Genomic DNA, 22,956 nt, shown 5'->3' on the forward strand with positions numbered 1-22,956 from the left:
TCCTGGTTCAGTCTTGGAAGGTTGTGCTTTTCTAAGAATTTGTCCATTTCTTCCAGGTTGTCCATTTTATTGGCATAGGGTTGCTTGTAGTAATCTCTCATGATCCTTTGTATTTCTGCAGTGTCAGTTGTTACTTCTCCTTTTTCATTTCTAATTCTATTGACGTGAATTTTCCCCCTTTTTTTCTTGATGAGTCTGGCTAGTGGTTTATCAGTTTTTTTTATTTTCTGAAAGAACCAGCTTTTAGTTTTATTGATCTTTGCTATCATTTCTTTCATTTCTTTTTCATTTATTTCTGATCTGATCTTTATGATTTCTTTCCTTCTAACTTTGAGGGTTTTTTTGTTCTTATTTCTCTAATTGCTTTAGGTGTAGGGTTAGGTTGTTTATTTGAGATGTTTCTTGTTTCTTAAGGTAGGATTGTATTGCTATCAACTTCCATCTTAGAACTGCTTTTGCTGAATCCCATAGGTTTTGGGTCATCATGTTTTCATTGTCATTTGTTTCTAAGTATTTTTTGATTTACTCTTTGATTTCTTCGGTGATCTCTTGGTTATTTACTAGTGTATTATTCAGCCTCCATGTGTTTGTATTTTTTACAGATTTTTTCCTGTAATTGATATCTAGTCTCATAGCATTGTGGTCAGAATAGATACTTGATACGATTTCAATTTTCTTAAATTTACCAACGGTTTCTTTGTACTCCAAGATATGATGTGCCCTGGAGAATGTTCCATGAGCACTTGAGAAGAAAATGTATTCTGTTGTTTTTGGATGGAATGTCCTATAAATATCAATTAAGTCCATCTTGTTTAATGTTTCATTTAAAGTTTGTGTTTCCTTATTTATTTCCATTTTAGATGATGTCCATTGGTGAAAGTGGGGTGTTAAAGTCCCCTACTATGATTGTGTTACTGTTGATAATCCCTTTTATGGCTGATAGTATTTGCCTTATGTATTGAGGTGCTCCTATGTTGGGTGCATAAATATTTACAATCGTTATATCTTCTTCTCGGATTGATCTGTTGATCTTTAGGTAGTGTGCTTCTTTTCTCTTGTAACAGTCTTTATTTTAAAGTCTATTTTGCCTCATATCAGAACTTCTACTCCAGCTTTCTTTTGATTTCCATTTGCATATAATACCTTTTTCCATCCCCTCACTTTCAGTCTGTATGTGTCCCTAGGACTGAAGTGGGTCTTTTGTAGACAGCACATATATGGGTCTTGTTTTTGTATCCATTCAGCCAGTCTATGTCTTTTGGTTGGAGCATTTAATCCATTTACATTTAAGGTAGTTATCAATATGTATGTTCCTATTACCATTTTCTTAATTGTTTGGGTTTGTTATTGTAGATCTTTTCCTTCTCTTGTGTTTCCTGCCTAGAGAAGTTCCCAAGTTTGTGGATTTCATAATGATTTCCATTTAAACTCACACAAGTCTGTAATACTATATCAAAAGATCATTAAGCCATTAAGTTAAACATTGGATATTTACTGTAAGGGTCAGAGATTGATAAGGATTACTGCTAGTAACGTTTTCAAACCATAATGTATCAATTTCAAATTACAGAACATACTTTAAATATCATTTATACATTGGAATAAGCTGAAAACACATAATCACTGTCTCCATGAATCACCACTTAGCCTCATTTCTAATCCTCTGATGCAGACAAAGGTTACTAGGCTACAGTCTTTGTTTTCTATGTGATAAGCATTAAGGGCTTAATTTTGAGGATTTCACTGATCTCTTATAAAAGGGCAGACACAGACTGTTTTCTAAACAAGAGAGTAAAAACTGTGTTTTCATAACCCCATCTATAAAGATTTCCTCTCCCATGAATGTGTTTAATATAAACTACAATTATAAAGCCAAGAAGTTCTTATCTCTATGTTACTACATAAATTCCATAAAACCCTTCCACATTTCCATGGCAAGAGGGCATGCCATTCTTTCATTCATTCACTCATTCATTCAAACTGCATTTATTCAGCTCCAATGAATTGCAAGGATGATATCAGAACAGAGAACTTTAAAAAATGAATCAGAAGCTTATTAGAATATATATTAGAATATACTAGAACATACTAGAATATATATATTATATATATAATATATATTCTAGCAGGATGTTTTTGACTTAAAGAAATAACTATATATAAATCTGACTCTGCCACGAAGAGAGCTTCATTAATGGAGAGACAATTTTTTGATAAGCCCACAAAATTAACTCAGCTGGATAATTCTAGGCACAAAGGCAAAGCTTCTAACTCTTCCAAAGAATCAGAAAACCCAGTTTAGGCTGCTTGAAGGAGTCAAGGTGGGGTGAAGAGCGAAAGACTTACTTCTTTCTCTTACAGTGATGTTTGTATTCAACTTCAGCTCTACTGATTAAAAGGAAGTATTCTTCTGATTTCATTCTCTACTGCAGGTAAGAAAATTCCACCCTTAACATCTTTCAGTGATAATTGGAGGATGATGCAGAAAATACAGATCACACTGTATCATTGATCAGCACTGATCAGAACTCAGGAGAAACATTAGTACTCTGCCAAAGCAACTGACCTGCAAAGTAGGAGATCAAAAACTACCATTTAAATTCTGTCTAGGCAAATGACCTTGCTTAATGCGCAAGGAATGAGGAAAGAGCACTGAGAGAGCCTTATAAGAGCCCGGAGCCCCAGGAGTGTGCGGAAATCACAGCAAATGTGCATCCGACACAGCAGTGAGATGAATGGGTTCCAAGGGGAACTTCTGGTCTCGGGGGCTGGTCACTTAGTTCTCATAATCAAAGAAGCATCCGTATCCAAGCAGTAGCAGTTATTGAGGGTAGCACTACTTCAAATGGAAGGTCCTGAAGTAAACTGGACATTTTCTGAGATGCAAGAGCAATGAGAATGTGGTTCAGAATATCCCAACCCCTTGTCTGTGGGAACCCACTTTTTTTATATTTGAGGAATTTTACTGCCTTCTCTTGCAGGTGCCTTGGAACTTTGCAATGGTTGAAATGACTACTTTTGCTTCGCTTCTAAAGTAAATTTCATCATAAATGGTGTCTATTTAAAATACCTGGACACCTTGCGAAAGCCTACTATGTAAAAAATGAGTTGTAACTCTGCTGGTTAATTATAAAGTGGAAAAAAAAATCAGAATCTAACGTTTTACAAGGAGCCCTAGAGATATTAACTTCTTCCTTTGTAATTCAAGATGCTAAGACTAAAAAATAAGTGATCTGCTAAGGATTACAGGTGACAGATAAAGGACAGAAAGCAGGGTGTTGATTGCCAATCCAAGTCTCTTTCTACCATCCCATGGCAAATCAGAGTTTTATGTCTAGAATATTTATCTATATGATGAGCAGAGAACTAGTTACATTTCCTGACTTTTGCAGTAAACCATAGGCTGTCTTATTTTCCATTTACCAGGGAAGTCAGAGTTCAATAATGTGTATGATCCACTGTTGTACAACACCCCAAAGGCACTGTCTTCAAGCGAAGGACACCTCGTTCCTTCTTATATCATCAGTGCCTGATACAGTGTCCTGTACATCCTAGATACTCAAAATAGATTTGTCTGAGAGCTGAGCATTCAAAGAATATAAGACAATCTGCTAGAAATCTTCTTTAAACTCCGTAATATTTAAAAGACACAATTCTGAAGACATATGATCTCAGCTACCCTCTGGTTGTTTGGTCTGACAAGTGTTGTAGCATGTTCTAAGAGGTATTATTTTAAATATTCTCAAAATGGATCTTGACTGCCAAAAGGCTCTAGAACACCTTGTACATTGTGAGTTTATAAGCAAAGTTGGATTTTTTTCACCTTTTTAAGTGGGCTTTGAAATCTGTAGAAAATACAAATTTTAGACTAGTTGCTGTCATATAGGCTAGAATTTAGATGGTGGACAGCTGGAAAGGTTTCTAAATTAGCATGCCTTCAAATAAGTCTCCTTTAGCGATCTGCCTAATATTTTAGTAGAGGTGGGTAAAAAACATTTTTCTATTAAAAATGTTTAATTCTTCATCAAAATAAGGGAATTATTATATGTGCTAAATACATCAAAGCAAGTTATTCTATTTGGAATTAACTTCATTTCACAGGCTTTTCTCCCATTCATCCAAACTGAATGAAAAATTCCTCTCAAAAGGAGAAGTCTAATTTGCATGGATATGATTACAAAACCTTTTTCAAAATACAGTTTTTCTCGTTTTCATTTGGACACTCTAGGTATTTCAGTTCATTTTAGAAGTTCATCGTGACTGAACAGTTTTTGAAAAGCTTAAAACTTTAGAAAATTGAGTATACAATTTATTCCTGTTAACTAGCTCTATACCATGCATAAGATTTCTGTGGGCTGAAACTGCCAATTTCAGTTGCTTGTGAGTTTTAAGGTCTCAGAATTAGTGCAAGGCGTACAGATGCACCACTAAATGAGCAGGGATAGACAAGCAGTAAATATACTCTTCAGAAATGGGTTTTGGGATATTTTTCCCTACCATGATTGAAGTGAATATTGAAACTAATTTACATTTCCCAAGTTATGTAAAGAGTAACATGAGGAATTATAAATTAACTGAGCTTGTATTTTCTAACTACTGCAGTGATGTTTTGGAGCCCTGGGCAGCAAGCAACTGGGCCACTCACCAATTCGGTTCTGTTGTCATATGCTTTAGAGCTTTAGGAACCATATGTCCAGTCAGTAGAGGTATCACTATCTCTGCCAAGTGCCATCCTTGTAAGTTTCTCTGAATATGCTCCTCTCTATTCTGACTTCCAACACTGGGGCCAACAACTTGGTGAGCAGGGGCTCACTGTGTTCCCGAGTTCATTAGTAAGGGTACAAGCATATACTGGGGGACAAGGGAAGTGCCCTTCTGTTTCAATTAACACACACACTGGCCCACTCTCATTAAGCCACAAGTGGATCCAAGCTTTCCTTTCTAGTTGTAAGCACAATATAATCAAAGCAGTCTCTTCCATTACCACCATGGAATTTCCAAATAGCATTCACATGGTGAAAACAAAATTTCGTTGATTCTAATTTATTTAGAATTGAGAAATAGCAAGAATATATTTTTTCCTGTTTGTCCAAGTGAGGAAAAGCATGGACACCTTATTATTGCAGATGATTTAACCAACTAATAAAAGAGCCAATATTCAGAACACAAATTAGTCTTTGGGGAATCATATCAATGAATACTTACTGAGAGATAAAAAGGTAACTTAGTTTTACAAAATAAATGTATATACATATACACACACACACACTTATACTTCATATATTATACTTCAATGACTTGATCTTTATCCCAATTTGAAAGATTGTGAAAGTGATGAACGTATTCATGTTGTTCTCTTTCCCTTTATATTCATTCTCCACATAGATCTGAGAGCCAACATTTCTTATTAATAGCCACAAAAATGTTATTTTATGTTGTCCAGTGGAAACATTTTTTTTGCAAAACAGTCAAATGAACAAGCTCAAGTCACAAATACAGGGATTTTCACCTCTGAACTGTAATAACATCTTACTTCATTTAAGCTGGTATGAGACTAATCTACTTGAAATAATGTTTGCATTTCAAAGCAAGAAAGCAGTGCTAAAATGTTGAATAACAAATCCAAAAAATTGTCAATAGAATAAAATTAACAAAATGTAAGTATTTGCATTTAGGTTGAGCAAACTCAATTTGGCCTCAAGTTTTCACAATTTCTGCTTATCCAACACAGTTTTAAAAGGCAGAAGTCTCCTTTATTGTTTCAGTTCCTATGCCCACAAGGCAGCGATGCTCTAACAATAGTATGAGATGATATGCAGATAATTACCATTAAAGGCATAAGCCATTCACAGTTGTTAATACTGACAGGAGTGGTGCTTACATTTATGAATCAAAGGCTAATGAAGGCATAATAGATACTGAAATAACAGTAAACTAGAGTATGCTCTTATAACAGTAGCTCAATCAAAAATATATTCACATGACTTCCTGAAATGTGGCCTGTTAATGCACAATTACAAATTCACCTCCCAATTTGTGAACTATCTAAATGAATCAAAGTACACAAAATAGAGAACTGGAAATGGAATCCAGTAGTAGTGGTACAACATAGAGTGTAAGGCCTTGAACATTAGAATCAGACTCCGGTCCTTGCTGCCAGTAATTGTCTCTATGACCTTGGACAAATGTAATAATAACGTTAATATTAATAATAGTTTCTATGGCAATTACTTACTTGCATTATATCATGTGATTTTCATCTCATTAAAGTAAGTACCACTTTCATACCCTTTTTAGAGATGACAACACTGAGATTAGTGATGTTAATCAATTTGTTCCTGGTAACATGGATTTATAGATTTAAACCCAGGAAGCTTAGCCCTGATACATCCATGTGCTTAACCACAAATGCCATATAGGGAGTCTCACAGTCTCTATCTGAAAACAGCTGCATCACAGATGTCTGGGGAGCAGTCAATGATGTCATGAAGCAAAGCTTAGCACAGAATTTGATGATTGGTAAATATTATTATATTAGCATACATTTATAAATCAGAATAGTAATAAGTAATGATAAATCAGAAATCAACAAAGATCAAAATATCTATGATACAAAAATTATGTCTGAGATAATTCTGGCAAAGAGGAAATCGAGAAAACTCTACATTCAAAACCTATGAGATGTAACTAAAGCAGTATACAGAAGAAAATTAATAGCCTTAAACACATTTTTAAACAAATAAGAATTAAAATAACTGTATAATGTATTCAACTTCGGAATTTTGAGAAGAACTACGAAATGAACTTCAGGAAAACAGAAGGACTATATAATAAATATAAAGGCAGAGAGTAAGGTATTAGAGAACTATAAAAACATCACCTTTATGAGTATTAATGAAATTCAAAAATAAAATAGCAAATATACTCAACACAATATATTAAAAGAATAAAACATGATCGAGTGAAGCTCATTTAAAAATTTTAGGGATGATCCCCCACTAGGAAATTTGTTAATAAATGACATGTATTTAGAGGTTAGCCCTCAGCTAGGTCCTGATAAAGAGAAAAAAACAAACTTTTTTTTTTTTTTTTTTTTTTTTTGCTGTACGCAAGCATGTGGGATCTTCTTGGACCGGGGCACGAACCCGTGTCCCCTGCATCGGCAGGCGGACTCTCAATCACTGCGCCACCAGGGAAGCCCCAAACCTCTTTTAAAGTAGGAAAAAATGCATACTTAATCCAGATCATAAACAGATGTGTGCTATATGTATATGTGTTGGAGGGGAAGGTAAGGCTGGAGATGTATATATATGTGTTTTATATACTCAAAACAAAAGCCAGAGTCATGCCTTATGAATAACAGGAAGCCTTCCTGTTACAGTAAGGATGTCCACTAATATCACAGTTGTTGAGGAAATATTGGTCATTGCAACTAGGCAACAGAAAGAAATAAAAGATAAAAAATAATGACAAACTTTTTTTTGGCAGATAGTGAGTTAGGTAAATATAAAGGCTAAGAGAAAAAAATTGAAAACCTATTTTTAAAAAGATAAAATTTCAGCAAAGCACGGGTTTCATAATTAACATGTAAAAAGCAATCACTTTCCTTAACTAAAGAGAAAGATTTTTCTCTTCTCTACAATTGCATGCTCAATTTCTGAAAGGCACTCAACAGCTATTAATTGAATAAATAAGTAAATGAATAATTAAATATAAGCAAAACCAAAAAGTATGTCAATGACAGCAACCCCAAACAGAACATACGTAGGATTAACTTAAGAAATCCATCCGGTCTATATGAAGATGTACAAGAACAACTGAATAAATGACCAATATTACAGATATATTTCATATAAATATATATACATACATGCAAACATATGAGCATATAATGCAGTGCCAGTAATCAAAGAGAAATTGTTTTTATTTTTGTTTTTTCTGTAATTCCAAGAAACACTTGAAACAGCCTTGATATTTGAAATAGAAGACTGTTGAGGGCTACTTGCCCTATCACATATTAGGAAATATTATAAAGCCACAGTAATTAAAACAGTATGATCCTATGCTGCAATAGAACCTACACATTGGCCTATCTACAGAGATATCTCTAGATGCTGGTATTTCTAATATTATATTTTTATGTTATTGGTAATATTTAGCAACCTTGTTTGTATTTTTAAAATAAGCATGCATCAATACTTAAAAACTTTAACAGATGTTTAAAACAACTTATGAATGCCCTTTTTGTATGAGAAACAATATAAATGAGAATAAAAGGCTCTCAACTCTTCTTCATAACCATGAAAGCTTGTTTGAGAGGAGACTTTGATTTCAACTTGTCAGAGATCTGAGGCAGGGAAGACAGTGCTGGTTAAACACCCTGGATTCTAAGTGCAACAACTATAAAGTATTGAACTCTTCTATTCATTTATTTTTGATGAAGCTAGAAAGTATCAATGTGTACACAGTCCTAAATAAAGGTGCCAAGATCTTATGTACTACCCATTAACATGAAATTTCCTGGGTGCATTTAAGTTATATATATATCAAGAGAAATTGCCTCTGAATCTCTCCTCATCTAAGCCAGTTATGGCATAGGAACTATAAACGAAATTCATAGGGGGGTGTGTGTGTGTGTGTGTGTGTGTGTGTGTGTGTGTGTGTGTGTGTGTGTGTGAAGAGGAGGAGAGTGTGGGGAAGGAGGAGAGGGAGGAGGGAGAGTAGAAAGTTCATTATTAATATGTTCTGGATTTGGGGTCCACCAGTGATTTTACCTCAAATCTTACAGTATAAAATATAAAGTTATTAAATTTGCCAATACTTAGATCCATCATTCTTGGGTGTCATATTTCCTTTTGAGAGTATGTAGTTTAAGTATCCTGGTCAGTTCCAAGTGGAAGTTAGTCTATAATGACCAAAAATCAAGTAAAAATGAAACTTCTCCATCAGCTGAATTGTGATCTATTTCACTAAAGTACCCACCATATTTCAGCCTCACCTAAATTAACGTGAAGTTTGTGGTAAGCTTGGTTGATTAAGATCAAAAAGAAAAGAGATCTCTTAAAATCCCATTTTCACTGTCCTCAATTCAAGCAAGCACATGATTCTTGTTCCTTCAGGAGACACACTCAAAGAATCAGGCCTCACCAGACAACTCAGGGAAATCATATGACCCTGACTTTTACAAAATACTTAAAAGTACCTCCATATGATCCTTCTAACTTCTACTCAGTAGGGGACCTTTCATATACTTCCACGCTCCTTGAACACAGGGTTCATACCAGTTGCTTCCCTTTGTTGTACTACCACTGTTCTTAGACCTTTAAGGTTTACTTTTGCTCCCATCACTCTACAGGTATTTACTCATCTTATCATAATCCCAGAAAATTATAGAATTCCAAAATCCAGTTGACTATTCTAGTCTTTGGATAAATGTTACTATAGTGTGACATCCAAGGATCAACAAAGCCTTTAAGTAAGATCATACAGTTTCCAAATCTGCCTCAAGATGTTATTTGGGTGCACTCGGGAGGTAACACTGGTTTAATCTGATTTCACTCCATGATTAAATTTAATGTGTTAGAATTTTTCTTCAGAAGGAGACAACTTCTAAGAAATCCCAAATTACACAAGTTTTCAGGAGCCAGTAACTACTGGGACTCAGAAAAAATGGCATCCATGAAATATTATGAAAGCAAAATTCACTGGTGCTAACTTATGACATTTGAGAAGAGAAAAACAATGGACTTATATTGTCACTGGAAAGATTAACCTCCAAATTTTTCCATGTCAGAAGTCATTAAAAGAACCAAAAAAAAAATTAAAAATTAAGCCTCCTTCTTTAGGTAATAATACAGCAAAAAGTTTCCAAATTTCCGGAGTTTTGGGACTCTACTTATATCATTCTGTGTCTCTCCCTGCTGATTATTTCTCTCTTCCATTGTGTCAAGGGCTAAAGCTGCTCTTTTGCCTTTTGGAAGTGAGCACAGCCTCCCTTATCATCACCACGTGGGCGCACCTGTCCCTGCATGGCTGCAGGGGAGTTAACCAGCCCAGGTAGACAGGTCCACCGTAGGGAAGGGAGCATATTCTAGCTTGAAAGGACCAGACACAGGCTTGTCAATTCTAACCTGACTAGTGTTCTCTCAGGAATACTGAGCTGCAAGATAAAAACGAAGCTTTGATAATCCAAATGCACTTTGATAGAACATCAACTGAAATTAGCACTGAAGAGCAACATTTTTAAGGTTCTAAATTTTAGCTGGAGGCAGAGGGAATACTAGAAGGAAAATAAATGAAAGGGGCTCACTACTTCAAAAGCTAATCTTTGTAATGCTTTTATTAGCAATTTAAAAAAAACACATACACACTTTTGAAGTAGAAAAGAAACGATTTTGATGCCTGATTGCTCTGGGGTATAGTTTAACTTCCCAGTCTTTCAAAAACAGGCAAGGTCAGGAATTCCTTTTACTGCTGTTGAGCTTGTAAAATATTTTGTTGGTAAAGGAACCAAAATAGATATATATATATAAGAAATTAGTTGATGAATTGCTCATTTAGTTCCTGCAGTAAAAGATAAGTATCCGTTGTATTCAGAGTGAAAAAGGTTCTTCTTTCTAAAGAAACTGCCCCCTTAGGCTGGATGTAAAGGCATATATTTTCACTCTTAAACAAACACTATAAAAATATTTAGACTAGACTGTAGAGAAGTTGTAGTGGGACTGGTAACTAGGAGAATCTACAATCAATCTCCCTTAAACCTAAGCAAGGGGGAAAGGGGAGGAAAACAAGTGAAAATACCGTTAGCTGAGTCTAATGGGAAAATAATATGTGTTTCAAACCAAAGTACATAACTCAAAGGCCATGCAAGTCTGTAAACAGGAGGATAACAGGTAAAGTCAAGATCATGTTTGCAACATCTATACTCTAAGAGATATCCTACCTGAAGATCTGGCCTTAAGAAGACTCCTGCCTGCCAGATACAATGTGGGTTTTGTGGTTATCGGATCAATGATATAAGGATATAACATGTGGTCTGAGGTATAATAGAGAATTCCTAATTACACAGTATCCACATAATATCAGTCTTAAGAGACAATAACCATTATTTATTCTTTCAGTACCAAGTAATTCTAAGCTGTTTTTACATCATCACAAGGACATGCTTTTCAAAATGCATTTCTAGCACCCTTGTTATTTTCCCTCCAATACTGCCATAACATACTCTTGGTTGACAAATTGCTTTTGGATTCTTGGCCTGTCCCTCTCTGCTATCACAAGGGGAACCCCACACATTATTTCCACTTCACAAGAAATACTAAAATACAGTGAGTTTCCAGTCTTGATAAATACCATCAAAGATATGGTCTTGAATTTCTTGTGCACAATGTTAGATAGAAATCTTCTACTAGTTACTTAAAAGTACAGCAGGGTTTGAATGGTGGCAAGAGGGATGTGGGGCATTTGGGGCAGAAGCGCATGAATCAACCGCGTAATTGAGAATGATAATAAGAACACTAGCTAGTAGTTATTAAGCACTTTTGTGCATCTGCCACTATTATTTAGACCAAGTCACAGATAAAGCAAAAGGACATATGGATGAAGCCCCCTGCACAGAATCACATAGTAAGCGGGGTGTCTAGACAAGAGGAGCACACATATCTGAAGAAATAAGATACAGGGAAACTGGAGGAGAGCTAGGAATTATTTTGAGGGGAGTTGATGCAGGGTCCCAAATTCCAAGAGAAGATGAAGATCATACATTTATTCTACAAGTATTAGAGATATTGAAGGTCTGCTTAAGCGAGCTGAGGAAAACAGGTGTTCCTCAAGACCAATTTGCTGTAACTACAAAACATGCTATAATGTAATATCAGGGCTTTCTGAGCTCATGTGCAATGCTCTTGGACCCATAATGTAAACATTTAACTGTTTATGCTCAGATTATTGGTTTGGTTTGGGAAAGATCAAATCCTAATGTGTGAACCATTTTACAGCACTCTCTCACTTCAGGTTTTATTACTGTCCCTTTTTCTTGCATTTCTGTAGATTTGAATCATAAAGATTTGTGATAATGCACCACAAGATGTTCATCTTTACGTATTTGCCATTACTATTGGGAGTCCAATCATGCTATCAGAAAGTCGGCTTTTCTCGGAGAAAATACATTGGATGTAGGCTCTCCCAGGCCTCTCTCTAAACAGCAGTGATTAGAAAAAGGGGCCCTGAGAATGTGACTATGGCGGACTTTAACACAAACCCTCAAACAACTACTAGAAAACTCAGATCATCATATGATAATGGGTAATACCATTATCAAAAAAGAATACATAATACATGCTGTTAATTATCAAAACACAAATTTCAAACTTCAGTTGTGAAAAAAATATTTTCCTTTTGGATTGTAAGCATAATACTCTTTATCTTGAGAAATATTTTTATTACTACTGTATCAACAGAGAGCCATATGTAATTAAACTAGAAAAATATGTTCTTCCCCGTTAACATTACTTTTAGAAATTCCACAACAGCCATTAGACAATCAAAAGTAGCAATGCTTGACTCAGGAAACGTGTCTTTGATATGCAAACGAATCAACAGAGAACCGTACCTCCTCTGTTCCCTGCACCCTAGGAGGCAACATCCCTTTGTCTTAATCATCCCAGGGCCAGGCACTAAGCAACTAGGGACCACCCTTATATAACCTACTGAAATTATTCAAACAAGCCAATCCTTAGTCAGTTACCCTGCCCTGTCTTACCTTTCCTGCGTAAACGCTAATAAAGGCTCTAGACTAAACCTATTGCTTTATCCTGTTTCTGCTTCCTGACCAAAACCTGATGTTCCTCCTGTGACCCTGCGCTTGGAGCTGCACCTCTTGTTTCTAGGGCAACTATGAGTAACATTAAAAGTTACTTTCAATGCAAAAAAAAAAAAAAAATAGCAATGCTAAAGCCATTTTACAAGAAGACTATGCATTCACAGTTGCATTATTCCTGTTTCCCTGACAACCTGCCAGCATTCATGACCCAACCAAATTCCCAACAGTGTTACAGAACAGGCTTTTAATAATGCAAAAGGGCTTTCTTTCTTCTGATGGGATGATGTTCTCCTAGTGAAAATGGAATCAGCCATTAACAATCTGTTCATCAGTTTTCCTTTCAATGTCCCAAATGTGATTTAACCCTTGTTAACCAATTCTCAGATTATTTTACACTGGATGCTAGTTAGGAAGTACGTTTATAACCGTGATACAATTGACGTCCAAGGGCTCTGAGTAAGCAGCTGCTTGAAACACAATGGTTGGCCTTCTTCCACCTACTTGTGTATCACTAATTTATCTTAAATATCTTTTAAGTGTTATAACTAACATGAGAAGGGCAAAATACTCTTTACCGAGATATGTTCTAACAGGTTTTTCAAAACTTAACTGGTTTTTACATAATCATTGAAGTTATCTTAAGGCATTGATGCGACACATTTAACTCTACATAATAGAACACTCAACTTCATCCTTTTTCAAGTCCCTGAAACCAGACACTATGCTGTCTCCTGTATACTTGTAAATGGCTAATGCTGCAGGTGATTTCCAATGTTTTTGAACTTTTTATATCGTGAATCACTTCCCTCTTTATTCTCTACATTGTTGATAAAAGAATGAGAAACACGCTTTCCTTTGACGCAGGATTTTATATTAAAGAGGGTCTATCATGCCAGCAATAGGCAAAGCGCTTCAGTTTACTAAAACATGTAGGCTGTGTGTTGTTAATCAATGACATTTTATTGATTTTTTTTTCTAGAGAAAAAACTAACACAAAGTATTATATACAAAAATAGGGCACTAGGCAAACAGTCATTACCTGAAAGGAAGTATTTTTATACTATTGCTGTATAACCTTCATTGGTTTGTAGCCATGACGATACAATGAAGGAACAGCTAAACAGACATGTTTCAGAAAAAACAATCTTGCCTTTGAGTGTTCTATTATTTTGTAAGATTTTATTATTTTTTAATTGGGAAAATCAAATGATGTTAAAAATGTTATTTCACTATTACACCAATATGGCAACACTGATCAATTTTATATTGCTGTGCAGTCCCCACCCTTAAATTTAAAAAATAGTGCCTTTCACCCTAGGCTTTTAATAAAGGCTCCAAAATGAATGATTTATTTATCTACCTACCTACTTTATCAAATAGTAAAAATGACAACAACAAACTAAAGGTATATAAGAAGATACTACTTTCAGTAGATGAAATTTTAGAACTCGAGGCAGATAACCATCAATCTCTTCCTAAAGACCCTTAAAAAGATGGGATCAACACGCTACTTAGGCAGATTAGTGAAGATCATAGTGGAGTGATTACTTCCTGGCTCTCTCTTGTTGTACTGAAACATATCTACCAGTATAGTCATACGGGTCACCTAGAATCCTAAATATTTGGCATTATATTTGTGCTTCATGAGTCTTTGTTACTATCTGTAAATCCATCCACAGCTAACTCCGTACCACCTCCACCCTCACCATAACCCTCAGACATAGCGCAGCTTCATCTTTTGTTTTCGTTTCTTCCAGAAGAAGACTGTAAAAGCGCTGGTTCTTTTCACTCTGGCCCTCCCTCTGTCAGCTCTGTCACCACACACACTAGAGAACCTGGCTGGTTCCTCTTGAGGAATAAGAGTCCCCCAACTAGAAACAGTGCAAGAATCATTGTGTGGTTAACAATCAAGGAAAGGGAACAGGGGGCTCTTCTCCATTTCGGGTCCTAGTAGCATTGACTGACCTCCACTTCAGTTCAGTTGAACAAAGATTTATTGAACACTTACTAAGTTGGCTCTAAAGATACAGAACAACAGGAGAGTATGTCCATGCACTCCAGGGACATCCTGTATAATATCTGTGAAGTTGTCTGCCCTAAAGCTAATTCTCACAGCTAACAGAGTTATATTTTAGTTGGCATCCCATCTTGAGATCAGTTTCTAAAGAATGCACACTTGGTACACAAAGACAAAATTATCCTTGTAAATTCCTTAAATCATCCACGAAATCCAGTACACAACATCTTGCACACCATCACCGTCCTAATGATTTTGCATTCAACATTTTGAGAACCGCTGAGTAAGACCAGGAAGCAACGAAAACAAGTTTTGTGAAAACAACTGGATCGTCAGCAGTCTCTTAATATTAAATTATTAAATGAATGGGGAGACAGAAGATTTTAAAGAATCCCTATTTGCCTGCATGTTTGATCAATTCTACTTTAATATAAAAATCTCATTTCTTTAAACAAAGGTTGATTTTGTTTTTCTGAGGTTTCAAACATGACAATATACCTAAAAGCATCTAAGTTAAGATCTGGCACACAGTATGTACAAACAAATGTTTGCTGGCTGTGAACTAAATCTTTATTTGATCTACAACTTTGAAAAATATGAAGAACTGGCCATGTGCTTCCCTGTCTTTCCAAACTGGTGTCACTTACTGTGACTCCACGTGCTAACCATCACTCTCTCAGGCTCTTGAACACTGACTGGATAAGACAGGTCAGGTCGCATTTCACCCCCCACCTTAACTTACGTGTATGATGCAACCTACTGTGAGAAAAAAAAAAAAAGCCAGGTTCAGAGGTTCAGAGAAGATGATTTTATTAGGTTAGACTGAGACCTCAGAGGAGGTTTCATAGAGCTGGTGAGGCATATATAGAATCATAGAAGATGTATTAAGTCAGATTGGCCAAATAGGACAGGGCGTTCTAGATAAGATACAGTTAGGTGAGAATTGGATCATGAGGGGCTCTTTGTTCTATGCTAAGGAGATTGGCCTTTATTTTACAGGTACTGGGGAGGCATTTAAAGATTTTGATTAGGTGAATGTCATGGTTGTATTTTCATTTCAGATATATTTTTCTTTACCTGAAGTGAGAAGTGTAAGGGCAATCGAATGAGAAGTTGAGAAACTAGTTAGGAGGTTATAAACCTTGACAGGGCAGTGGGGACAAGAAATGGAAAGGGGGAACAGAGTGAAGCTCTGGAGCTCATCTGAAAATTGACAGCTGATTCAGTTGAGCTGAAGATGTGTGAGAGTGATGGCCAATACCTGTCTCCTGCAAACCAGGAGGATTTGACTGGTTGAGGATGGGATTCTCCGAAAGGCAGACTAGAGGAGGGATAAATGTCACAGGAGTTTCCTGGGGGTTATCTGAGAAGATATGGCCACCAGGAACTCTGACATACAAGACTAAATAAATGTCACAGAGGAGGCTAAGTTAGGGGGTATATAGACTTAAGAATCTTCAAACTCTGAGTAATAATGAAAACAGAGAGATTGACAGACATCTAGAAAGTGAGATCCACAGTGGGGCAAAGGCTTCCCAGAGAAACAACTTTAAGGAGTGAGCAGCTCATAAGTCGTCAGAAGAGAAGCAGGAAGAGAAACAGAAAGGACAGTAGGAAGGAGCTGAGGAAGAGAGTTTCATGGACAAATGCAGTGGCGGAATGATAAGAGCTGAATGGCAGGATGGCCTCAGGTTGACCTGAAACCGCAGCACAGTTGCACTAGGGCACTGGACACAGAAGGTGGGCCACACTGGCCCAAGCAGTGAGTATGAAGTTAGGAGGCTGGGAGAGCTAGTGTAGATGCTCCTTCAAGCAGCTGAGCTAAGGAAGGGAGAGATTAATGGACAGTATCCGAAGTGCAAGGGTGCTCAGTGTTTAGTTTTGTTTCGGGAAGAGAATGTTTAACATGTTTACAGAAAAGGGACATGAAACAGCCTTTTCTGATCAATAGTGCAACACTGATCAGTAGTGACTGCCTGAACACAAGGTCAAGAACAACTGTGACATCTGTACGGTTCAGAGGGGAAAGAAAGCAGTGACTAATGATGAGTGCCTGCTACAAGCAGGAGAGGGGGGTAGTGGCACAGATGCCCTGGATTTGCCCTTCCTTTACAAGCTTACTCCAAATGACTAGGGTTATTCACAGATGAGACACACTTTGTACACATTGGTAAATGTTACAGTTTTCTAATTATAAAGGGAAAGGGAAGAAAAACGTAGTCTTTGTAAGGAGTTACTGGGAACAGTCAACTGAGTTACTATAGAAATAAGCTTCCCTAGGATCCACTAAATTGGTTATGAGAATGTTAGAGAAACATAAACACAAAGGCATTATTTTCCCAATTAACGATACATTTGAGGGACTGACCTTAATAAAAAAGGTAAAATGAAAAAAAGATGACACTCATTTATATGTTGCTTCGTATCCTGACTTTGTGGCTAAGAACCTGGGGAGAGGGTTCTCTTTGCTGTGTGACATCACCGTTTCCCCAGAGTTGTGACTACTCTGGTTGAGACAAGAACAGATCTTCAGGTATCACAGATCTGAATGTCCAATTGCATCTACTGCCTGCCCTAGCCAATCAACACTTCTTAGGATCTGTGAGGCAAGCACAGGAAAAAATAATGGCTACCTCAAATCCTTAACCTCAGAAACAAACAGAGGAGAGAGAGAAAAATGGGTGTTAGTAAATTGGAAGCAAAATCCCTACCAAAAAATTGGCCTTGGATTAGTTAAAGCAAAACCCATTTCCTGTACTCTAGATCTTCTATACACACAGATTCAAGACAGCTCATCCTGAACACGGGCCATTTAGAAAATGGAAGCATACAAGTAATGAATCATAAAATACACTTGAATAATTAGGAAAAGCACTATGTTGAAATGGCAGAGTTGTGATTTTTTTTAATGTTCACAGTGATTGTCCAATAATCATGTATAACATCATATAAACAATTGATCATCTTAAAGCCTGTTTTTTCTAAAATTGATCATTTGAGTATAAAAATAAGTCAATGGATGTATATTAAACAAGTCCATATGTTATTCATATATCTCCTTGCATTAATTTGTTAAATGTTTAATTTTTCCTCTTCCTTATTTTTAAAAGATGCACTCTCCAGCACAAGAGGACTTGTTTCAACTATGCAACACAGTAGTGGGAGACGCCCACGTTGAGCAGGTGGGTTTTCTACAGCTCACTCTGTGCATTCTAATTCATTACATATCACTTTATAAAAGCCACATGATAGTGTTAAAATGTAAGGGATCTACATGTATAAACTATCATATCTAGTAAACTTTTTGAGGGCTAACCTGATAAGCTTGATTTAATATACATATTAGATGATGTATTTATTACTTCCTGAATCAGGGGAATATAACCTACTGACTGAAACAATTGATACATCATGCTAAAAAAAAAAAAAAAAAAAAAACTGGAAACTCATCTCTTACACCAAAAGTAACCTGGACAGTGTCTGAGTGCAGGACATAGTTTCTCTCATCAACAAATCATCACTATCCCATTTTTAAAAACTAATTGTATCCCATAATCTCATTTTTTTTACATCTTTATTGGAGTATAACTGCTTTACAATGGTGTTAGTTTCTGCTGTATAACACAGTGAAACAGCTATACGTATACATATATCGCCATATCCCCTCCCTTTTGCGTCTCCCTCCCACCCTCCCTATCCCATGCCTCTAGGTGGACACAAAGCACTGAGCTGATCTCCCTGTGCTATGCAACTGCTTCTCACTAGTCAGCTATTTTACATTTGGTAGTGTATATATGTCCATGCTACTCTCTAACTTCCTCCTAGCTTACCCATTCCCTCCCCATGTCCTCAAGTCCATTCTCTACATCTGTGTCCTTTACTTCAGAAACATTTTTTTTTTAGATTACATATATATGTGTTAGCATATGCTATTTGATTTTCTCTTTCTGACTTACTTCACTCTGTATTACAGACTCTAGGTCTATCCGCCTCACTACAAATAACTCAATTTTGTTTCCTTTTATGGCTGAGTAATATTCTGTTGTATATATGTGCCATATCTTCTTTATCCATTCATCTGTCGATGGACACTTAGGTTGCATTCATGTCCTAGCTACTGTAAATAGTGCTGCAGTGAACACTGTGGTACATGACTCTATTTGAATTACAGTTTTCTCAGGGTATATGCCCAGTAGTGGGATTGCTGGGTCATATGGTAGTTCTAATTTTTAGTTTTTTAAGGAACCTCCATACTGTTCTCCATAGTGGCTGTATCAATTTACATTCCCACCAACAGTGCAAGAGGGTTCCCTTTTCTCCACACCCTCTCCAGCATTTATTGTTTGTAGATTTTTTGATGATGGCCATTCTGACTGGTGTGAGGTGATACCTCATTGTAATTTTGATTCGCATTTCTCTAATGATTAGTGATATTGAGCATCCTTTCATGTGTTTGTTGGCAATCTGTATATTTTCTTTGGAGAAATGTCTATTTAGGTCTTCTGCCCATTTTTGGATTGGGTTGTTTGTTTTTTGGATATTGAGCTGCATGAGCTGCTTGTATATTTTGGAGAGTAATCCTTTGTCAGTTGCTTTGTTTGAAAATATTTTCTCCCATTCTGAGGGTTGTCTTTTCATCTTGTTTACAGTTTCCTTCGCTGTGCAAAAGCTTTTAAGTTTCATTAGGTCCCACTTGTTTATTTTTTTTATTTCCCTTTCTCTAGGAGGTGGGTCAAAAAGGATCTTGCTGTGATTTATGTCATAGACTGTTCTGCCTATGTTTTCCTCTAAGAGTTTGATAGTGTCTGGCCTTACATTTAGGTCTTTAATCCATTTTGAGTTTATTTTTGTGTATGGTGTTAGGGAGTGTTCTAATTTCATTATCTTACATGTAGCGGTCCAATTTTCCCAGCACCACTTATTGAAGAGGCTATCTTTTCTCCGTTGTATATTCTTGCCTCCTTTATCAGAGATAAGGTAACCACAGGTGCGTGGGTTTATCTCTGAGCTTTCTATCCTGTTTCATTTATCTATATTTCTGTTTTTATGCCAGTACCATATGTCTTGATTATTGTAGCTTTGTAGTTTGAAGTCGGGGAGCCTGATCTGATGAACATAGATGCAAAAATCCTCAAAGTACTAACAAGCAGAATCCAACAGCACATTAAAAGCATCATACACCATGAACAAGTGGGGTTTATCCCAGGAATGCAAGGATTCTTCAATATATGCAAATCAATCATTGTGATACACCATATTAACAAACTGAAGGATAAAAATCATATGATCATCTCAATAGATGCAGAAAAAGCTTTTGACCAAATTCAATACCAATTTATAATAAAAACCCTCCAGAAAGTAGGCATAGAGGGAACTTACCTCAACATAATAAAGGCCATATATGACAAACCCACAGCCAACATCGTTCTCAATGGTGAAAAACTAAAACCATTTCCACTAAGATCAGGAAGAAGACAAGGTTGCCCACTCTCACCACTATTATTCAACATAGTTTTGGAAGTTTCAGCCACAGCCATCAGAGAAGAAAAAGAAATAAAAGGAATCCAAATTAGAAAAGAAGAAGTAAAACTCTCACTGTTTGCAGATGACATGATACTATATATAGAGAATCCTGAAGATGCTACCAGAAAACTACTAGAGCTAATCAATGAATTTGGTAAAGTAGCAGGATACAAAATTAATACACAGAAATCTCTTGCATTCCTATATACTAATGATAAAAAATCTGAAACAGAAATTATGGAAACACTCTCATTTACCACTGCAACAAAAAATAATAAAATACCTAGGAATAAACCTACCTAAGGAGACAAAAGATCTGTATGCAGAAAATTATAATACACTGATGAAAGAAATTAAAAATGATGCACACAGATGGAGAGATATACCATGTTCTTGGATTGGAAGTATCAACATTGTGAAAATGACTATGCCACCCAAAGCAATCTACAGATTCAATGCAATCCCCACCAAACTACCAATGGCATTTTTCACAGAACTAGAACAAAAAATTTCACAATTTGTAGGGAAACACAAAAGACCCCAAATAGCCAAAGTAATCTTGAGAAAGAAAGACGGAGCTGGAGGAATCAGGCTCCCTGACTTCAGACTATGCTACGTAATCTCATTTTTATTTTTTAATTTGAAACATATTTTGTTTCCTAGCAATTCTTAACGATATCATGTGTTCTACTGCACCCCTCCCTAAACATTAATTTCAGATCGCTTTTCTGTATCGATTCTTTCCTCTCCTTATCTCATGCGGTACTCTATTAATAGAGCTTGCTTCTAAACTCTAGAAACCACATTTGTTCATTTTTCTCAATAATGCCTAGCCCAAATCTCTTAACTATTTGGCTTTACATCCTGGAACTTCTCACTTTCAAAGCTGATTTAAACATATAAGTATCTTTTTTGAGCCACACAGTGCTTGGCAAAATGGTATTTTAGCAGAGGTAATGAAGAAAATGTAAAGTTAATCTATCCTGCAACAATGAGAAGATCTCTAGAATCTCAAATTCTTTTCAGTATATTTTTACTGATAACACCAACAATCTTAAATAACATAACAATGATGTGTTATTAACATCAATAAGTTAACATTTCAGAGATATATATGTTGCCATAAAAATGAACAAAGTACATTTTCAAAAAAAGTTAAGGCGCAGAGTAAGAGGATTTAGCAGCTGCAAGGAAGAAGGGGATTACCAAATCAATAAAGTAGAATATGCAGGATGCCAACAAACTGGGAAAAGTGTGAACTGAAGGAGTCTTTAGGAAAATGTGAGCCACAGAGGAGAGATAGGAAAGCAAGAGATCATACTATCATTTGGCATATAGTTATGTATGTGCGTACGCACGTATACACACACGCAGGTTACATGATATACACACATATAATACACATGTATATATACTATACATTATACACACGTAATACATACACGCTTTACATGATACACATACATAAATATATACATGCGTGTGTATACATACACATATATTTTACCTAAAAAATTACAAATATACACGTTTGTATGTATGGGCAGCAGAGCCCATACACCTGCAGCAGGTGTAATAAATGTGACTGTGTGTTTCCCTTACAAACTTTCCTGCCCTACAAACCTCCCCACTGCTTCCAGGAATTCATGCAAGGCACTCACCCTCTGAAGACTGTGGGAGGGCAAGGGAAAGAAAGGATGGGCAAATTAGCTATAATTGGATCTTATTAACTTAGTCATTTAAATTGCTAATCTGTTTCCAAGTAGGCTCATTTGTAGATAACTCATCTTTAGCTTACTGAACTTGGCTTTTCTAACCCGCGCTTTTAATTGGAAAAGGAGAATAAGTTGTCATTTATCCTTATTTTACTTCATTTCGAAAATAAATAAATGGTCAAAAATGTCAAAAACCACTAGAATTTGGAACTCATTTTTTTTTATATCTACACAGTTAAGGAGTATGATCATGAAATGACTAGATTTTACATGTGTTCAATTAACTTAGAATCTCATGTAAACCTAGATGATGTAATTAAAGGCAGTAAAAAATGGGGGGAGGGAGGGAATTCCTGAATTAATGTCTCAGCAAAGGCATACAAAATATGCTTTTATAGCTTTTATAAGGCAAAAAAATGTAAAAATTTTTTTCTTTTTAAAACAAATCTTCATATCATTTCAACACATATTCAAATGCCAAATCATTATGTTGTGCACCTGAAACTAACATGCTGTATATCAATTATACTTCAGTTAAAAAAAATAAGCCTTTATGTAATTCAAAATTCCATAGAGGGCTTCCCTGGTGGTGCAGTGGTTGAGAGTCCGCCTGTCGCTGCAGGGGACACAGGTTCGTGCCCCGGTCCAGCAGGATCCCACATGCCGCAGAATGGCTGGGCCCGTGAGCCACAGCCGCTGGGTCTGCACGTCCAGAGCCTGTGCTCCGCAGCAGGAAAAGCCACAACAGTGAGAGGCCCGCGTACCACAAAAAAAAATCCATAGGAAATGTAAACTAAGTGAGTATACAAATTGCATTTCTTTCTGGCTCACTTTTAGAAGAGAAAATTGCTGATGATTTGAGAGGATAATACTCACAGCAT

This window comes from Phocoena phocoena, chromosome 12 (assembly GCF_963924675.1).
Source record: "Phocoena phocoena chromosome 12, mPhoPho1.1, whole genome shotgun sequence".
In the NCBI taxonomy this organism is placed as follows: Eukaryota; Metazoa; Chordata; class Mammalia; order Artiodactyla; family Phocoenidae; genus Phocoena; species Phocoena phocoena.